We start from the raw sequence: 8581 nt of genomic DNA, 5'->3' as shown, positions 1-8581 counted from the left end.
CTTTTCCCTATGTGTATTGCTATTAATGTCTCAGACGAGGTTTAGATTCGGATGGAATCTAAATCTCGTCAGAGACATTTTAAACGCTCGTTTTAAAATGAAAAGACATTTTAAAACGAGCTGTTTTAAATTGTTTTAAAACAGCCCGTTTGTATTAAAACGTTTTAAACAATTTATAATTACATCGCTAAGTGGATATTAGATCCAACATTATTTCAAAGCCGAATGTCGAACGTTTCGTAACTTGACCTGAGAGCTTATGAGAATACAAACATCGGCATATCCGAGTTGCCTTAGCTAAACTAGGTAGTGCGTGTCCGGGATTGCGATGATTATACCCTCATAAGCCTCAGGTCAACTTACTAAACTTTCATAGTTTCCACAATCATTCGGCTTTGAAATAATGTTGGATCTAATATCCACTTTGCCTGTGTAAATTTTTCGTTGCCGAAATGAAGCCGTATCGTTCTTTCTTTTAGTAATACACAATTCGGCCGATCCCAGAGGTCAGTCCAACAGCAGGGCGACTATTTGAAAGGATTGTGGAAGCTACATGCACCTTGCAGCCATCCCCAAACCGCAAGAGTAGTGATGATGGCAATTCGAATATGCCAGAGAGAAGCCGTCAAGTACTTCCTTTTAAGTGAAAAAGATGAAAGTTCTCGAATTTATAAAATAATAGATAAACCATAAAAAAACTTGTGCTGAGGTTGATAAGATTCCACTCACATTCAGATAACTTTATTACAGTATGTTGTTAGAATTGTTCTTTTTAATTATTAGTTATTATTGTTAATCTCTTACTGTGCGTAATTAATAAATTAAACTTTATCATAGGTATATATGTATAGGAAAAAACATAGTATATAGAGGGTTCGGTACTATCCGCCGGGGTGTTTTGGAACGTATCCCCCACGGATGAGGAGGACTACTGTATAGCGAATCAGTCCTTTTTTTTTTTTTGTAGATACATGTAATACTTGAATAACGTTTGCAGTCATATATATGTATGTGTAGTCTTTACGTCAGATACGCAAACGAAAAATTTACAATAACTTTCGCAAACGAAAAGTGATTTTAAATTTTTCGTTTGCGTAAACACAAATAAAGTTTTTCGATTCCTCTAAACAAGTTTTTTACTCGATTTCAAAGTTTTTTTTTTTTATTTGTGTAATTTCCTGATGTGCAACGAAGCATTTCACGAAACTACTCGAAATAAAAAGTTTCTATTTGGAATCTTTGTGGTTAAATACGGGATAAAATATTTCTAGAATATCCATCTCCACAGAAACTTACGCAACGAAACATACCATTAAGTGTTTAATTTAACAACTGTAACAATAGCAGTGGAAGGTAAGCCTAACTTGACACCTTAGTCTTCGATATGAATATAATATAATATATAATATACCTGCATTATTAACAATAAAATTGCATACTGTAGTCATCTTTATATAATATAATATAATACATTACATAAAGATTTCTCTAACAACGACGTCCTAAATATAGACGTTTATCACTATCACTATGAGTTTACTAATTTTTGAGTCATGTGTTAAGGGGAAAGCGCGAACGCAGTCCCCTACCACCAAAAATTCCACGCTCCATCTATCCCAGTTTGGGAAAGTGGCAGAGGTCAGCCGAACCGTGTGTGCAATGGAACAGCCTCTCTCTGGAACTTCGGCCTTTGTGATCATCGACAGTCCAGCGCCAGGTAAGTATGATCAAACTCGATTTCGTCCAAATTGACTATGGAACGTATATAAGAAACAAAATGGTGTATTTACGTAATTAATGATCATTTTCTTTTTAGAATTTATGTAAAACTTGTTATTCCATATAAATATATACTTTTATATTTTTAAAAGTTTTTAAGATATTTTAAGTATATATTATATTTAAAATAAGGTTTTCTATTTTATTTAAATATATTTTAAATATTAAAATAAAATGAGGGGTTTCAAAGATCGAAGGTTTGATATAGCTATAATGAATAATAATCATCATTAACACGCTTCCATGAATATGAATTTGGTTATTCTCTGGAGTTCGTTGCAAATTCTTAACAGGATGGCTTTATTATTTTAGTGGAAAGGGATAATAGTAATAAATTTAATTATATTAGTTATTATTTACACGATGTACTTTTAATGCAGTTTTTTGGGAAGCGAAATAGCTATTTACAGAGTAAAAAAAAAAAAGGAGAAAAAATAATATATTAATAAATTCAACTTCCTTTAAACAACAACAAAACAGATAGATATTATTTTTTAATTTGCCATCATTAGCAACAATTTTTTTCCGTAAAGGGATCTTCTTCTTTGTGAGGTAGAATTCCCCCTTCCACACACACACACCAATACTGGAAATGGCAAAATCACACTAATTTTTGAGGGACTGAAAAATCGCAGTTGGTTCCTTGTGTTATTTTCATACTAAATGCTTTAAGCTAAGACGAAAAGAAAAACCACAATGACAAAGCTGCTGCCGAAAATACAGATGACGAAGAAGATGAAGCAGAAGAAATGGAGACAACCAACAACACATCCAAACGACCAATAAGCCCAGTGGAAAGGGAAACAAAAAAACCAAAATCAGCTAACATTACACTAGAAGAAACAGAGATCGCCTACCAAGACCCCCCCCCCCCACAAGCGAAAGCAGCTAAAACCTTAAGTCATCTTTTAAAGGAAACCCCCGTGATATTGGAAAAATTCAAAAGCAATAGAAAAAATAGAGGAACCTCGATTCCTCCTCACGGGCATAAAAGGTCCTAAGTTAGTGAGAGCGAAATGGGGTGACCTGTTCATAGAGGATATAAGTGAGATCACTCCCAAGCAAGTAATGGGAGTTCTGCACATAGAACATGCGGAAATAGGTTTTTTTTTTTAGAACTCTTTACTCGATGAATATGTCCCGGGGAAGTGAGTTGGCCGAAGAAGTCTTGGCAGCCCATAACAAACGGAAGTGGAATCAAACCTTGTCCTACTTAATGAAAGGCAAACTAACCACCTCGTGGGTTCCTTTGCATAGTTTCACTGGTCTTTAGTTCACACAGGGGGGGGGGGGAACCTGAGAACCCGAGCTGCGAAGACTTACAGCGAGGTGGTACAGCTCCTCGAGAGCTGCATCACTCGGGCCAGGCTCTTCCCCCTTTGTTTTTAGTTCAAAATTTGAAATTCACCTGTCCTATTTTTTTTTTTTTTTTACTGTCTTTAGTTTGTTTTGTCTTCTCTTTTATTTGTTTTTGCTTTTTTGTTTGTCAAACAACTGAAGAGATGGTTGACAGTCGAAAGCTGTAAGAACGGAATCTTGCTATTTTATCTGTGAGTATGTATGAGAAAATCATTGCTCCTTTCTAGTATTGGTTTCTTTTTCTTCTGATTGTTTTCGAGGTTGAAATAGAATTTTTTATTTACTAATGTTCTGCCCTAGCTTAAAAGGTCTGAAATAAGGTACTGTAGCTCTTGATTTCTATTTCTTTCAATGTCTGTGGAAATTCTGTACGCTCTATGATGCAAGGAAAGAATGACACTTATTTTTTTTGCGCTGGGCGGTTATGAAAAGTTGGGCATAGATAACTTGCTGTGTTAGTTGGTTTCCTATAGACTGAAGAGTCGAGTTTGTTTATTTCGGATACCTCAGCTTGTGTATCCAAAAACGGCAAAGACGTGTCTTTCTGATTCAACAGTGAATTAATTTGAGGATGGTTGTTGTTCAGGTAGGTTACGTAATCTTCTAATTAGGTAATAGTACTGGGCTAAATGGTAAAAACATCAACATATTTTCACCAAAATTTTAGTTGTTTTCCTTGATGCTGGAGGGCTAATTTTTCAAACCACTCCACGAACAGGTCATCTAACAACGGAGAGTCCATTATGGACTGCATGGTTCACGGACAATTCGTCTTGGCGGGGACAATTCAATTCATCGAGAAAATTCATCGAAAGGAAAACTCATTGCGGGGAAAATTCATTGCAGGAAAATTCATTGCGGAAAATATTCGCTGAACACGTTATTCGATAGAAAATTGAAATGATATACATCTGTCCTGAAAGGTTGCTTAGCTTGGATCCGCCGAAAGTTGTATAGTTTTTATATTCGGCATGAAACTCTTGTAGTTTCTATATATTCGGCTTTGAAATAATGTTGAATTCAATATCCACTTAATTTGTATAATTTTGCATCGCCGAAATGAAGCCTCTTGGCTCTTTATTTCAGTTATAAAAATAATTTACAAATGTAACACAATTTGTAATAAATATCGATTATTTAAACAATATCCCATCAATTACACCCTATCCATAAGTAAAAAATATTTATCCATGTATAAAGTAACCAATAGTTATAATTATAAATTTATAATTATCCGACAGAAACCAAAATATCCGCTAATTGTTTTGAGCAGTGTACTTTTAGTTTGGTTTGGTTTGGTTTAAATGTAGAGTTAATTACACCAGTTATTTTTAAATATTTTGCAATTTTTAGGTTTATATGTTTTTCATTTTCATATGTGATCATAGAACAGGTTAAATGAATTCACCTGTTCTATGATCTTGTTATCTATTACTATTTTAGTTCTTACTTGATCCTTAATTGTCCTTTAAAGGCCATAGTTCTTTATTTTTCAGTTGATATTATCATACCACAATCTTTGGCTATCTCATTTAGATTTAAAATTGCTTTCTGCAAGTTCAGAATTCATACCTTGATGGAAATTTTTATTCCATTTTATTAATATTTCATTTAGGTAAATATTAAAAAGAGTTGCTGAGAGGGGACATTCCTGTCGGACTCCTTGGTTTATCTCTCTCGTATATAATAGCTCATGATGCAATCGTATTTGTATTTGATTATTTTCATATATACTTGTGATAGCTTTTAGGATATTATTTGGTATTTGTATTTATTTTAATATGTTAAATAAAATGCTTCTTTTAATTTTGTCGAAGGCTTTCTCAAAGTAAAAAAATATAATATGCGTTTCTAAGTTGTATTCTCTTCTTTTCTCGATTATTAATTTTAGGCAAAAGGCCGGGTCTATACATGATCGTCCTTTTCTAAATCCATTCTGTACTTCTAAAATAAAGTTTTCAGAATATTTTATTAGTTTGTTATTTAAAATTCTGCTATATATTTTGTAACAGGAATTTAGTATAATATACCGCTATAGCTTTTAGGGTCATCTCTGTTACCTTTTTTAAAGATAGGGATCACAATTGCTTTTTTCCATTCTATTGGGGGGATACCAGTTTAATAAATTTTATTAAAAATAATAAGAGTCTTTCTTTGAATCTTGTTCCTGCATATTTGTATAATTCTGAACCTAACTTATCCTCTCCAGGTCATTTTCCGTTTCTCATTTCTTTCAGGCTGATTTCTAATTCTTCTTCTTCAGTTATTTTCTTTTCATTATCATTAGTTCTTAAAGTTCTTAAAAGAACTGGGCGATGGACTGAGTCCTTGACTCTTTATCCCGTCATCTGAATGAAGTAAATCTGTGTGGATAGAGTGTTATTGAGCTAAAAAAGCTCTAGTCATGGCTGGGTAACGGCAATAGCCGAGCCTCAGTTAAAACTTCATTGGCTACAGCATTGCCATTTGTTACCCTGGAAGTCCTAAAAATGACTTTTTTTCTCATGAATATCTCATGAATCTTTTCATTTTCATTAAATGTTTGCCTAAAATATTTATCTTCCCACAATTCTGTATAGAAATTCTTCCAATTTCAATTCGGTGTTTAATTTTATGTTTTCTTTAGTATCTGCATTTAAGTGTTTCAAAATCTTATATACAGGGTGTTCGGAATAAATTTGACAGTTTCGTAAGGAAAAAGAAAATCTTCTTTGTATCTATTAAATTTAATGAATTGACAAAAAAACATTACAGGCAGAGTTAATTACAATACTATCAACAAGATTTACTCAAAATAACCACCATTAGCATCGATCACAGCTTCAATTCTGCTTCAGAACCTCGAACAAGCTGATGCTACAGTCTCCCTGGGAAGGGCCGCAAAAACTGTTTTAATTTTATCCATTAACTGGGCTTTTGTATTACTGGAAGTGCGATTGGTGTCTTTTTCAACTGCGCCCCATACAAAATAATCCATGGGGTTAAGGTCTGGGGAGTTTGGAGGCCAAACATTTGGACTGGTGAAGTCGTAGAAATTTTCAGACAACCATTTTTGACTTTTCCCAGAGGTGTGGCAAGGGGCCGAATCCTGCTGCCATACATACGGCCTACCATTGCCTACCCTTGTTATCCAGGGCTTGACTACAATTAGCAACTCCACGAACAAAGCCCGAATTCCAATGCCAGGGTTCTTCAACACCTGTTCCTGCAGATTTGCGAGGAATTCTGCTGTACGAACGCAATCAGATCGACTGCTAGGGATCTTTCTTCTTGCTACATCCTCGTAGTCACCATTGCAAGTCTCTAGTTCATGCCTGATTGTTTTTACTGTATTCAGGGAGCATTGGGCAGCAGTCGTAATATCCTTATTTTGATGGCGGGCACGAATCATCATGATACAAGTTATTCTCTTCCATGATTCAGGTGGGTTCCAGCTATCCATCCTTTCTGACATCTTGTATGTGAATGAAGAAGGGTCCAAACTTTTAAATGAAGAGAAGTGTGTGTTAATACATGTAACTTACGGAAAAATATAATTAATTATAAATATGTCAAATTTATCCCGAACACCCTGTACATTGGGTCTTATTTTATATAAATCATGTTCTAAATTAGCAACAAATTTGTTCCATGATTCTCTGTGTCTTTTTCTGACTTCTCTTTTAGCTATGGCTCTTATTCTTTTATATTCTATTTCATCTTCTAATCTTTTACTGCTTAACCATTTGTGTATTTTGAGTGGATTGTTTAATGAGCTTTAAGCTCTCCAGTGATGGCTGTGAGTTTAACTGTGTTCAGTTGGACGTAGGATGGACTTGGGCCTTTTGTGTTTGTATCTTTCCTCTTCATTATATTCTGAAGCTTCCTTGATCAACGGGTTTGGGTGGTTGCTTGTCTTGGTCAAGAACTTCTCAGCTAGATCTTGGAGTAGGGAGGAGATGTAAGGGATGTTCATTTCTCTGTGGATTTGTGAGTTTCTGATGTACCAAGGCATCTAGGATCATCCTCAGGCATTTGTTCTGTATTCTCTGTAGTTTTTGGATGTTTGTATTCGTAGTATGATTGCATGCGGGGAATGCGTATGTGATAACCGGGCGTATTACCATCTTATATGTGAGTAGCTTGGTTTTGTATCCAGTTTGCTTTTCGTGTTGATCATAGGGTACAGCTAGGCGATTACTTTCGATGTCTTTGAGGCAGTGTATTTTATGTGATTGCTGAAGTTTAGTTTTTTTTATCGAGTATTACTCCGATATATTTAATGTCGTTTTGCCATGGGATCTTGACACCAAAGAGGTGAATGCCATCCATGTTGTGGACGCTCTTTCTGGAAAACAGTACGGCTGAACTTTTTCGGGGTTTACTTGGATTCTCCAGTCTGCCAGCCTTTTTTCTAGTATGTGAATGCTACTTTGTAGTTTTCTAATTGCCAGATTTGGGCTCATAGATCTTGCCAGTATTGCAGTACCATCTGCATATAATGCTGTGATTCTTGAGATGTCTGCTATGAAGTTTGAGAACAGGAGAGGTGCCAGAAGGGAGCCCTGAGGAACGCCTGCTGATACCTTTCGTCTGGATGATTTTGATTTGCATATTTCTGTCTTTCAGGTATGAGTGGAGTATGCTCAAGCCTCATTTCGTCCAAAATGACTATGAAATGTATACAAGAAACAAAATGGGTGTGTTTACACAATTAATGATCATTTTCATTTTAGCATTACAAATAAAACTTGTTATTCTATATAAATATATGCTTTTATATTTTTAAAAGTTTTTAGAATATTTAAAAAAAAAAAATCCGCTAACGCCTTTTATTCCCTTTATAGGGAGTAGGCGAGGCCTTTATACCGTACCTAGCTTTCGGAGACTGAGTGGGCACTTCAATCTCCATCGGTAGCCAATCAGAGATTGGCTGGCCCATGTCTGTCACTAATTATAGCAGCCACCGATGAAGAGGCTGGCAAACAAGTGCTGCCATCTCTTGGTACCTAACCCTAATAAGATATTTTACTGTATGAAATAATGTGGGTACTACGGTCGATTTTCTTGAGTTCACGGGATAAAAAACCCGAGTTTCCGGGAGGAAAAACCCGCTTGCCCGTGCCAGAGATCGATTAACTCGGGAATCGGTCGAAGAAAGGCTTAGAAAAAGTTCCTCCAGTCGGTGACGAGACTTGAACTTAAGTCTAGTCGCCGACTAGAGCTACACAGGCCTAGAATATTTTAAATATAATATATATTTAAAAAAATATTTTCTATTTTATTTAAATATATTTTAAATATTAAAATAAAATGAGGAGTTTCAAACATTCGAAGTTTTTATATAGCTATGATTAATAATAGCTACCGAAACAAAATATAAACATGGATGAACATTGGTCAAATTAGGAAATAATATTAAATTCGGCAGAAAAAACAACAGGTTACACAGAAAGAGAAAGTA

The 8581-nt window shown here is 35.0% G+C and overlaps 1 non-coding gene across 1 annotated transcript; it reads right to left on the bottom strand.

Moving 5' to 3' along the window:
* Positions 1 to 1560: 1560 nt before the first annotated feature.
* LOC150105030 (U1 spliceosomal RNA) lies at positions 1561 to 1725 on the bottom strand. Its single transcript, XR_016548608.1, has one exon. It is a non-coding gene; the product is annotated as a U1 spliceosomal RNA (small nuclear RNA).
* Between the last annotated feature and the right edge of the window lie 6856 nt (positions 1726 to 8581).

Source organism: Typopeltis vanoorti, chromosome 7, assembly GCF_054136105.1.
Source record: "Typopeltis vanoorti isolate ZY-2024b chromosome 7, IOZ_Tvanoo_1.0, whole genome shotgun sequence".
Lineage (NCBI taxonomy): Eukaryota > Metazoa > Arthropoda > Arachnida > Uropygi > Thelyphonidae > Typopeltis > Typopeltis vanoorti.
This window is presented reverse-complemented; position numbering and strand designations above follow the sequence as displayed.